Source organism: Solea senegalensis, linkage group LG4, assembly GCF_019176455.1.
Source record: "Solea senegalensis isolate Sse05_10M linkage group LG4, IFAPA_SoseM_1, whole genome shotgun sequence".
NCBI lineage: Eukaryota > Metazoa > Chordata > Actinopteri > Pleuronectiformes > Soleidae > Solea > Solea senegalensis.
The window spans coordinates 5,828,989-5,841,852 of record NC_058024.1 but is presented as its reverse complement, the minus strand read 5'-3'; the positions used below and the strand labels follow the sequence as shown (position 1 = coordinate 5,841,852).

Sequence of the window (12,864 nt, the reverse complement as noted above, 5' to 3'; positions counted from 1 at the left end):
GAAAACATTATTTGCAACCAGGCTGTGCTGTTCTTTGAGTCCATCTCCATTATCAGCAGCTGCTACATCAGCTGCTAACTTTCACCTCAACCACAGGCTGGAGATAATTAGGCCATTCTGCCGCTGGGACAGTGGCCTGATGTTGTAATGATCGGGAGCAGCTTTTATATCGGCGTCGACCAAAAGAGAAACAATACAATAACAACAGTAAGTATTTATCTGGAGCCATCAGTGGTGACGAGGAGCCATATTTTCTATTTTATTTTCCACAATGAAAGTTCCCATAAGGAGTCACTAGATGGCAGTAGCTCATTTTATATTTTATCATATCACAACTGGAGCTGAGGCTGACTCAAAGTTCCTCCTCAGGTTCTTTATAGTTAGTGTACGATGGACACTTTTGTTTAAAAGTGAAATGTGTAACACTCTGTATCACAAGATATTAGGGAATAAGTATCAATAGGCAAATACAGTATAAAGCAGACATGTGACGCCTTAAGCAGAGATTGGGGCTTGTGTTTTGGTAGCTGGTATCGCAGTTATATTTGAGTTCCTCTCAAAAAAGAATGCTAAACCTTGTATATCTGGGCTCTCAGAATCAAAAGACCGGAGGAACAGGTCATCTGGACGTCTAGTCATCGACAATTTGGGGAAGAAATGAAAACTGATCAGTCTGAGTGGGTGATGTGAACTTAAAATATAAAGATATTCCATCATAATTATGTCAAGTGTTTGTTTTGATATCATTCACAATATAAAAACCTATTAGATGCAAAAATAATGTATAGATAACAAAAATGGAGAGAAATAACTCCTGATTTTATAAAGTGGTGAGGCCACATACAATCCTTGCCCTGTGAGTACAGCATCTCCTATATACCATGTAGTATGGGACAGGATTACGAACTCGGCTTGAATGCAGCAATAGACACAGCGATTAACAAGCCGCTGTTTCCACCGAGTGGATGTATGTACAATATCTTTCTGGCATGAGCTGCCAAAATCCCTTTTGTTTTTGACATTTGTGCTAAGCTGGGGACTTTCCAATATTGCGTACTGGACCTTTAACCTTATCGATCACATGTCTGCTCAGTCCTCACCAGCATGTAATGTCTTTTGCCTTTTATACCAACTACCACCTGAGAAAATATTGAGCTCTCTCAGTAACACCATTGTCGCTAACGTTAAAGTACAGTGGAGTAAAGACGCCGAGCAAAGTCACGGACTCTTCACAGGAGGCACATTTATTCCCATTAAGATCATTTGCTCTCTCATCATCAATCTCTTCCCCACATCTATTCCAGACACTGTTATAGTGAATTTAGATTAAGATGGAGTGAGAAATAAAATGACTGTAACTATCATTATTGAATTTATTCTTATTTTTTGTTATCTATTTCATTTTCTGCACACTCCAACGGTCAAAATTACTCAGCTCCACTCCTATAACATACCCCACTAGAACAGTATTTGTGATTTTTCTGCAATAACCACCAGAGGATGCTTGCATACCACTGGTGGTGCAGACACCACAGTTTGAGAACCGTGGATGCAGACACCACAGTTTGAGAACCGTGGATGCAGACAATAAAAAATGTTTTCCTGTCATGAGCATAGGAGCAGTGCCACGTGACAGTCCTGAGCAGCATCGTGGTGTGATGGCAGCAGTGACTCAGGTAAGTCTTCACCCTTTGTGCCTCTTCCCAATCCAATATTTTTCCTGGTAATCCCTCTCCCACTCCTCAACACTGCAGCTCTTTCAGAGTTAAGACCACATAAGCTCCCACTTGAGTGCCAGAGGCAGAGCAACAACAGGGATGGAGCCGTTGCCTAGCGACGTCTCAGTCACTGCACCTAAGGGTGCTGGGTAAACACCCTAAGCCTTTCAGAGGGAAGAAGGGCTAAGTAACCTCACTGTTCCCCTCCATGGCATTAATTAAAGCTAGAGCACGTATTAATTTGTTGCAGTCTGTGTTGTCATTTATGCTCTCACCCCCAGGGTTAGATTAAATTATAAACCACATCCGTAGCAAGTTTATTTGTGTGTGTGATTGTTCATTTTTCTTGACTTATGTGCGATTATGTCTGATTCTAAGATGGGCCTTGACTGCTCATTTGCGTGCACCTCATGCACCTTTAATGAAGAGTCTCTGGTCTAAAATTCTTGGCTTGTTTACATTCACGGAGGGGCTCTGTTTTAATGATGGTTAGAGGCTAATGAAAGCTCCCCCGGCTAACATTTCTTTCATGAATAGGGAGGTTATGAAATCCAGCGCTATGGTGCGACCCCTGGCTGGATGAACAAAAAGGGTTGTGATATTTAATTTTTGAAAACCACCAAATTCAATTCAATTCAAAACCAAAAATTCCAGTCGTAATCAAGCTGTGAGACAAATGCAACACTAACAGACAGTTAATTATTTTCATCCTTTTCACCGCCTCCTTGCATGTTGTTGATTAAGGTCTGAGCTTATGAATAAAAAGTCTCTCCTCGCAGCGACATGTGAATGGGATCGGGATGAGCTGATGTGGCGCCGTGTGATTCAATCGCTGCACTTTATCATCCATTTGGATGCACACTTCCAGTAGCCCAAAACCGCTTTTATCCTGAAATGAAAGAGAATGATCTCCCGCCTCTCCTGAGGAATCAAACCCTGAAATAAAACATGGAACACCAGTTCATTAGCGAGAGCCACCTTCACAACTCCTCCCGTGCTCCCCGTGCCCTTGTTCCACCCAGGTTCATGCTGACTTTAGGTTTCTTTTGTTATAGGGTCGACGGGGGCGCTCTGCTTTGGCCTGGAGACGCTATAATAAGGCCAGTGTTTACAAGTGGCGCTGAAATGGGTTTGTGAGTGTGGCTGAACCTGTGAGGTATTGACACGGGGGTTAACTGCCTATTGCCCTCTTTAACGGAGCTGAATCGGGCCAAGCAGCAGGCAGTGTCAGCCCACAGGAGACCAACATCTCCATTTACAAAGTCATCGCCTATATGAGGTGATTCAACTTTATTGTCATTTTGCAGAGTACACGCACAGACACTACACAATGCAGTTAGCATCTAACCACAAGTGAAAGGCAGTACTGTGATACTGTAAAAATAACCAAAAACGAGTATGAATATAACGTTAGATATCAACATCATATAAATATAGTTATATGTATGTATCAACAATGTGTGTATGCATATATACAGTATGTATAGTATAAGTGGCAGAAGATACATATTTACACATACATATAATACAAATATGTTAATGTTAATCATGTTTAGTGTTTCACATGTTGTCATGATTTCATGTTCGTCCTTTGTGCCTCTCTATGTCCAGTCTTGTCGTGCACTTCCTGTTTTATTTTGTACTCATCTTTCCCCTCTGGTTTCAGATCCTGACTTCCTCCCTTTGTGTGATTTTCCCTCCGCTGAGATGGCTAACCCCGCCCCTCACTGTTTTCACCTGTGTTCCCCTACCTCACGTATATGAATAGTCCTCGTCTCGCTCTCGCGTGTCTTGTGTCAGTTCGTTTCTGTCTGTCTTGTTTCTCAGTGCTGTCGTCCAAGAACCGCATCATCAAGTATAAGTTGAGTATACGTTTTTGATCCTCGTTGAGAGCGTCTATTGTTTGTGGAATAAATTCCTTTTGTTTTACCCTAGTTTGGAGTCGAGCATTTGAGTCCTGTGCAGTGCAGCAGAATATACCACAGCTGTTGTGATGAAGTGTTCTTGAACAAAGAAACAAAGCCTCTGTTAAGACACAGGCTGAAAGTCAAAATGATGATTTGCATTTTAACCCAATAATCTCCAAAGGGATAATTCACTTTTTGAAGGGTGGTTGTATAAGGTACTGACGCTTTGAAACAGGTGTAGATTTGATTGGTGAGTTGATTAGGTGGCTAAGTGAGTAGCTCAAATCTGTTTTCCCTTCTGCTCCTGCTGGCAGACATTTTATCAGTGACAACAAATGTGAGTGTTGATAATGTGTCAACACAACCACGACACCAAACTTGAACCATTTCTTTAATCTTGCTTCAAATTGAGGTCAACACTACTTTGTTGTTAATTGATCTGGCTAGCGGCTAGCACTGTTGCCTCACAGCAAAAAGGCCCGCGGGATTGCAACCCAGTTCAATCAAGAGTATGGAGTTTGCATGTCCTCCCCATTAGCGTGTGGGTTTTCTACAGCTTCTCTGGTTTCCTCCCACAGCCCAGTTGACAATGAATGAATGAATTATCTTTTATCATAGAGACTCTGTATATTCATATTAGTAGATTCTGTTTTTAGAAGGTATTCCACAAAAGAATATAAAGAATAGGCAAAATCATCCACATTTACCGTCTTGCTTTAAAATGTTCTCAAAATCCAAACCCTCATGCAGTTAGTTTGCATGAATATTAGACTTAAATCTAATTATTAGAAACGTTTAAATTCTTAGTGCCAAGTGTTAGCAGATCAAAAATACTCAGCAACAGGTTTCAAATTTCCCAATTGACATCAAGACGCATGGGTTCCATGTTAAGATAAGATAAGATGAGATTAGATCAGACAGTCCTTTATGTGTCCGGCAGTGGGGAAATGTACATATTTATATTGTTACAGCAGCTAAGATAGTAAAGATAAAGATAATAAGTAATAAACATGCTTCACCAAAAAAAGTATAATATATAAAGATATTAAGACTAAGACTATAAAAAAATTCAAATAGAATGTTGAGGGGGTGAAGTTCTGGTAGAGTTCTGTTACTGAGGCAATTCTACAGTTAAAGGCCTGGGAGTGTTGGCTATGGCTGCACTGCTGACATGTGCATACAGTATGTAAAATGGTAAAAAATATTGCCTTTCTAGTTTCGATGACCACTCAAAGCTGCTTTACTCTACAGTTTTGCCATTCACCCACACTCTCATACAGCGCATCTACGTGCGTGCAGCACATTTCCTATCACTCGTCATGGGTATGAAACTTGACAGCAGGCCAAAGAGTGATTTGTAAATGAAGTGTGAAAGCCTGCATGTGTGTAATGATGACTAGTTGACCAGATAAGTCAAAGAGTTGACAGGCGTGTTATTAATCTCTAAAGTGCTCTGTGATCGACAGCATGTAACACAAGGAGAGTGCTGGCAAAAGGAACTGATATAAACTATGTCTTCAGCCTTAAAAGTTAACCAAACCTTCTCTTCTGAGACAACGTCTGACCAACGTATGATGTATTCTTGAGTTGTTTAGGGGTTTAGTTACACTTAAACAAGTTTTTTTTTTCTGGCATTGAATGAAATACAAGGTTTGTTCTTAAAGAAAAACTCAATTTCTACAAAAGATCTTCTATACAGTATTCAAAAGACAGATTTTCATGAGTCAAGGTGCCTTAGTATTTGTAACAAGCCACAGAAGAGTACAGATATAATAGAAAGAAGAACAGCTGGTACCTTCTTCTTGAAAAAACATGGCTTTTGTTCTATTAGCATTTAGCACTAGTCTGAAATGGAATAAAATGTGATTAAACAGTGTCAGATGGTCAAGGACCAGGGCAACAGTGTTTGCACGACAATTAACAATTGTATCATCAGCATAAAGACACATTTTTTGACCCAGATTCAAAAGAGGATGGGTTCTGAAACTGAGCCTTGTGGCACACCCTTGGTGACGTTAGGATAACTGGACAAAAGACCACAGAGATGCACACACTGCATCAATAAACCAAAGATGATCACCTCATGGAGACACAGCAGGAAGGTCAGAGGGTCAGCAAACACTTAGGATTCACCATCAATGACACAATTACAAATGACCACACCTTTAGCCAAACTGGTGAACTTTCAAATAGTTCAATTGTGCCAAACAAATACATCACATGCATTTTGAGTCAGACAGGGCAAAAAAAACACAACATTATAAATGACCACGAGAAAACTTCAGAACAAAACAACAGGCCTCACCTTGAAACACACACACACACAAACACACGTGCAGACAAATGGTCTGCGTATGAAGTGCTGTATCATATAATACAGACAGATCAGTAATAAAATGAGACAAATCAGATTACGTGACCTGCTGTGTTACTGTAATATCATCACTCCATTTACGAGGCTGAAGCCATTACGCATGTGATAGTCAATTATTTATGTGTACTGATGACTGTACTGTAAATCTCTCATTAACGGTAATTGTTGATCTGTCTTCCTGGAGTGATGCTGACAGAGGGAAATGCAGGGGGGAAAAGGGAATGGAAAATTGATTGCACCTTAAAGGACATCAGAGACAGACTTGGCTGCAAAGGAGTCATCGCCTGCCATTTGAGGATGAAGCCAGTGTCCCGAGGAAAACGTTTAACCCGTGGCTGAGGTGAAGAATTATATGCAGTTGATTGGAGCAGCACCTCTGCTCGAGGATGCAGCACGGATATCCCACAGCACTCTAGCATGTAATCACACAGAGAAGAGGCGGGTCTCTGCAGAGTTGCTCAGCAGCAGCAGCGCTCGCAGCTTCTGTGTGCTTGTGTTACAAATAACCCCAGGGCACTGCCATCATTCTCTGTGATTGTATTACAGGTGTTCCTGAATATGGAACGCTGTCTGAGCAGTTGTGTGAACGTTCTCAATTAGACGGTTCACTTGTCAGTGGAGGAAGATGTAACAATTGGACAGCAACATTTCCAAATGATGGACCGCCAGCTTCAGATGTCTCGTTGTGACTCTGAATTTTTGTTTTCATAATTTACATCTCAAGCCCAAGCGGGAACAGAGATTACTTGGACTCTCTCGCGCATGAGTTACTCTCTCTGACAGGTAACCTGAACTCCATGTGTATAACAAGTGTCTGGATTGGAATTTTCCTGAGCAGCAAAACATAAATGAAGATTCACTACAAGTCAACGGCTTCATAAAACAATATTTTTAGTCAGAGAGAGTCGTCAAGGCTGCATCCTCCAAGTGTGTATTCGTCGCCCGGATGTTGTCAAAATGCATCATGGGCCGTCCCAATTGTCACATGAATCACCAGGTCCTTGAAATGTGTCTGTCCCCACCCTATCCCAGAGTTCTTTGCGCGCCAGCAGCAGACCAATAAGGGTGGCAGTAACGTTTCTTTCAGCTGTTTTGCCAACCCCCATAAAAACCTGCAGAAGAGAAACATGAAGCTTTTTTTTCCCTTGCAAACGTCACAAAACGCAACACAAATACATGTTTTTTTGGGAGTTACTCATTTCAACCCATTCTTCATATTATTTAAAATTTAAATTTGAGGATTCAAATGAAGACGCAGCTTAACCAGGTTTATTTGACCTATTGTTCCAAATCAGAAAACTGTGTGGCGATAAGTTTTGCCCGTGAATCATATTCACATTTGCTTAAATAAAGGGATTTAAGGGAAATTATTTTGCTTGTCCATGTTTGTCTCTCAGCCAGAGATACATCTCACACGAGCGTCTGCATTGATGAATCCATTTATTCCAGTATTACATAAAATAATATCCATCAAAAATTATTTTAAAATGAATAAAACTGATACAACACAAAACTAAAATTGGAAAAAAAACAAAAATTAAACAAATTTGAAATATTTTCATTGTATATCAGATAGGTTTAACTATATCAGATTTTTCAGATGTTTTGGCTGATAAGGGGTTAAATCCCAAGTCAGGCTTGGAGGGGCGAGAACGAGTTGGGACTTCAAACTGTGGAGGGCGGCATTTAACCTCTTGCTGCACAGCCTGCCGGAATATATTAGGAGAAGAAGGAGAATTTGTAAGTGGTGTGGGCAAGACCGCCTCAATTCTCACAGCGTCTGACTCCCGTCTCCCTCAAGTGTGCAGCCGCAACGGATCCACATACAACGCTTGATGCTGCCCACATTCAAAGTGAAAAAGGCAGCCATTTCAGTTGTTGGCAGATAGAACCACATTAAAAAAATATGTGAACTACTTACGATGTACCAAACTCTGAAGTTGCGAACAAACACACCAAACAGCCGTGTGGCGCTTTCCTATTTTTATCATATCCTTCATGATAGAGGTCTGCTGAGTACGGAGGTGTTTAAAAAAAAACATGGGCAGTTGAGTTTAATGTGGAATTAAATAATGATATCTGGGAGGAATGTCTATGGAGTATTCATAAATGTTCTGTTCATACCAGACACATCCTTACACAGTTTAAAATGCTCCATCATTCACAGGAGAAGCTACATAGATTCTACGCCGACTGTCTCACCCGTTTGTAATCGATGTAAATCCATGATCAGTAAGCTTTCGGAAATGCATTTACTCTGAGGCCTTTGGGAAGAGTTAATTACCCAACCCTCTTGTAGCAATTTTACGTTTCTGGAAAATTGACTCTGCACCTTCATATGACTCGCAGTTAAGAGAAATGTCAAATCTTGAGAGATTGGGACTTTATAACGAAGACAGAGGAGATTTATTTGGCAAGATATGGGACCCTGAGCTCGAGGGGCAGGACTCCCGAACTGTGGCTGCTATAAACTGTATGTGATTCCTCACTGTGCAAATGTATATACAGAAGTTTATGTGTACTTATTTTTAATTCATGAATTCATTTTTGTAACTTTTCCTATTATGTCTGCCTTATTATTTACTATGACCATGCACTGCTCTTAGAGATGCCGTGTTCTGTGTCATGTGTCTGTTTTGGACCTGTTTTTTGGCTTCTCCCTCTCTGGAAGTTGCCACAGTGGATAATCTACATATTTGATTTGGGAGAGATTTTTAAAACTGGATGCCCTTCCTGCTTCCTGATCCATTGGGCTTGGGGCTGGCACACATCGTGCACTGGTTGTGGCTGGGATCAATTTAGAATGTCTAATTAACAATGAGCAATTGGATTGGGTTCCTAGCTCAGGGGTAGTCCAGCCCTTGACCTGGTGGGACTTGAACCAACAATCCTTCGGTCACAAGCTAACTTCTATTCATGTTATCTTTCCACTATGGGCTGCTCCCCCCAAAAAAAGCAATACTTCTAATAAAACAGACTTGAACTATCCCTTTAATATAACACATACATTTACTGCATATTCAAAAAGAAGGGAATAGGAAAAGCTCTTTTCATGGGCTGTTTATGGAGCAGCGAGTGTTTCAGCACTGACTGATAAGCAGCCTGTCTCCACCGGACCAGACATCCATACCATAAATAGCTGGTCATTAAACAGTAGATATCCTTTCCACCCTCTTGCCGCAGGAACATCAAATTTATTCTGCTGCTTTGATCTCATTTTAGACTGAGTCCTGAAATAGCAGGAGGTTGAGAGTGGTGTCAGCAGAAAAGCAGCCAGCAGTCAGCCCATCTCGTGGTGTGGTACATCCACTGAATAGCAACATCAACACTAAACCGCAAACAGTTGATCACGCAGCCGGCATCAGAGACAACATCGGCTGGTGTTTTTCAGATTGGATTGTTCCCAGCACCAGGGCCCAAGAGACCCACTAGCTATATGGAGAGGAAATGAAAAGAGCCAGGCTTGGACATGTTTGAAGAGGAGAACTTTATTTACAACACACAAGGCACTGGCTGTGAGCCAGCAGCCAAGCTCTCAGTCTACGTATATACACCATTTATCAAGGAGGCAACTAGTTTGCTTTCTACTTCCTCTCTGCCTGTGTCTGCCATGGGGAAACCAAGTGAACTCCACTTAAGCCCATCAAAGAAACCTCCCCTGAAGTTAATCTCCTTACCCGTCGACTGACTGTGACCACAATGACTTTTTAACTAACGTGATTATTATAACAGAGCAGCTGATCCAACCTGTGATGACCCTCTTATTAACACGGGTCCACAATCCTGCCGGGCCCATAAAATAATTCATTATTGTACTACTGTAAAGGTTAACCTCGGGTTTATTACTGGCTGTCCTCATTACTGGGATACTCCGGTGTGGATTAAAGTGGGGGAATCAAAGCTCTGCTCATTAACTAGTCCTGTACACTCCAGTATCTCTGCTCACCTCTACCTGTCATCTTATAATTCCTGGCCACAGAACAATACAAGATGAAGCATGTCTCTGTTTCACCTCGTCAAATCAACCTTTTTTCCCCCCACCTCCTCCCCAAAAGTACTTGCTAAATGTTATGCATTGTTCCCGCTGTGCTCAAATCTCACGTCGTCCTCTGCTGAACCCTCTCCTCCATCCTACTAATCACCTCCCCACATGGCCTACCTGTGTCTTGCCACCACCTCATTTTTCTCGCTCTCTCTTAATGCCTGCCTCTGCGCTTTTTCTCTGGGTGTCTCATTAAAGGCGTTCTATCTAATGAGATTACGCCGTGGGGATTAATGGTGTGGCTAATTGATAGACACACAGCCGGAGAGGATTAAAACCCTTTAAGTCCCCAGCGGGTTTTTTGGCACTTTGGTTGACTAATTGAAATCACAGGATTGGACACAAATATACTCTCTGACCCCCACGCACGGCTGCGATGCTCCTTGCTCTGAGATGGAGTAAAACGATGAATAGTGGTTTTAGTCATATCCAATGATTAGCTGTAAATGCAAACAGCAGTCTGTTCTGCTTCACGACTTCTTAACACTTAAAAACACATTATTCCACTGTGAAGAGCAAAAAGTCATAGTAATATACTGACCAAATAAGAATAAGAATTCTAAATTGATCCATTGATCCAGGACCATTCTAAATGTTTGTTATTTTACTTTTACTTTTTTCGCTTTGCAAACAGCAAGGATTCATGTTCAGTGAGGTTTAGTTATGGAGAGAAAATAAATACACAGTTGAGTGAGCTCTGGGCTTTAGTAAAGTCTAAAGTTTATGTTGGTAACATGCAGATAAAATAGTCTTCTTGCTGTTATGACCGGGCCTTGGGGAGAACCTGATTGCAAAGTGAACGAGGAGACTCCCTCTTCCCACCTGGCAAGGAACCACCAGCAACACATTAAACACATAATTGTAGTGTAGTGTACGACAACAAACATGTCTACAAACAGTCTGACTGTGAGTGGTTCAAGGGAAGACCATTGCAGTTGGCATCATTAGGCCCCTTAAACTGAAACCTCCTATGCTGGATATATCAGCTCCCACACACCTGTCATTCAATCAAGCATGCACACTGGCAAACCCACCATACTTTTATCTCTTTCCTTTGCAGCAACAAGACCGGTGTTCGTGACCCAGTCGGAACAAGGGCCTTTCTGCATTCAGTTTGCATGTTCTCTGTGTGTGTGTGTGTGTGTGTGCGCAAACGTATCTCAGGCTAGCCATTGTTAGCAATGTAACAATGCTATAGGCTATGTGGTATGTTTGTCTGAAGTTAAAAATTAAACAAGACTGAAAACAACGCTCTACATGGTATTTTGCGCACACACACATCGTAGCATCATGTCTGCGGTTAATAATCAAACTGTTAAACACTATTGGCACTTTTCCATTGTACAGTTTTAGCACTACTCAGCTCCACTCAGGTATCAGGCACGTCATTCTCCATTACCAGTACCTCCTTAACTTGGGTGGTGTTGTCATAGCACGTCTGCACGAAACTGCCATGGCGTCCTTTTATAGACGACTCACAAATAGCAAGCAAAGCAGCTCTTTCGGTGTACTGAATCATTAAAATCAGTTCATTAAAAGGATTACGACTGACCCGCATGACCAGAGCACATGAACGGGTTGTGATTTGGGCTCACAATATGTGGCTTTTGGGAGTGCTGTCACTAAATACACCAGACTGCTCTGTTAAATATTTTTTTTGCTAACTTTTTGAGTTTAACGCATCACATCACATCAAATAGGTCAGTTCCTATGAACAATCAATCAATCAATCAATCATGTACTTCCATTTTACAGCATAAAAAAACATTAAAGTTCTGAAACCAGATATTTATGTTTCGTAACCTTTTAAATCTATCTATGCATCTTAATAACGTTTTAATCAAATATTTGAAATGATTCATTCTTTCAACAGTTAAGATGAACTTTTCTCATGTCCACATTGAACATGTACTGTATTTCGGCAATTTAAGGAACTAAATCGTCATCATCTTACAATATGATAACCAAGAGAGTAAATACTATTAATACTAACTATTAAATTACTATTAAATGGTTTTAAGTCAACAAAACAAAGTACAAAGGCACAATAGGCAGTGTGAATGCTACCAACATTTCCTACAAAATCAAAACAAATTCACATTTAAATGCTAGCGATTAGCATGTGGCTAGCGTGATTAGCCCGCGGCTAACGCGATTAGCGATCGTTTATAAACATTTCCAACGACAAAACAATCTGAATATGTGTCTATGTGATATCAATCACTAAGTATCAAAGTCACAACTCCGATTGGTTTAAAAAGAACAGTATTTCAAAATGGAGCACAGTTAACATGACACTTGGGTTAGCATTAGCATCCTTACCGGAGCTATCTTGAGGAGCTCGCCTCTCTCTCACACAGCTTCCAACCTAATGGACAGACAATATTTCAATAGTTGGTACGAGGTTTTATGAATTTCTATCCGTCAGAGGATATTTCCATACCAATTCTTGATGTTCTCAGTCAATGTCTCCACTGGAAGAAAGGAAAGGTGAGTGCTTCTACAAAATTCCCAGGGGTGTATACGCCACCCTCTGGCAGAGTAGAGGATTATACTCCAGTAAAACTGGGAGGGTTACATATACAACTGATTTACTGTGAAACAAATAAGACAAAAGTGCTATTGATGCTAAAGTAGCAGTGTTTGTACCATCTTGTAATCCCATGTTGGGATTAGTGGTATTACCCAATAACCTCAGAAATTCCAACTACAAATAGAGCACACCATTAGAGATGGATGAATTAAAACACAATTATTGTATGAGTTTGAGTGGGATTTGAAGTGGTCATGATGCACAAAGGGAAGATTCAGGAAAAGATGGCG

At 41.0% G+C, this 12,864-nt stretch overlaps 1 long non-coding RNA gene across 2 annotated transcripts; it reads left to right on the top strand.

Moving 5' to 3' along the window:
- Positions 1-23: 23 nt before the first annotated feature.
- LOC122768624 lies at positions 24-4,607 on the top strand. 2 transcript variants are annotated; one of them, XR_006360333.1, is made up of 4 exons: positions 24-207; positions 1,618-1,676; positions 2,774-2,997; positions 3,385-4,607. It is a non-coding gene; the product is annotated as an uncharacterized LOC122768624 (long non-coding RNA). The 2 variants fall into 2 exon arrangements; XR_006360332.1 differs by lacking the exon at positions 3,385-4,607 and having other exon boundaries at positions 2,774-3,174.
- Positions 4,608-12,864: the final 8,257 nt, after the last annotated feature.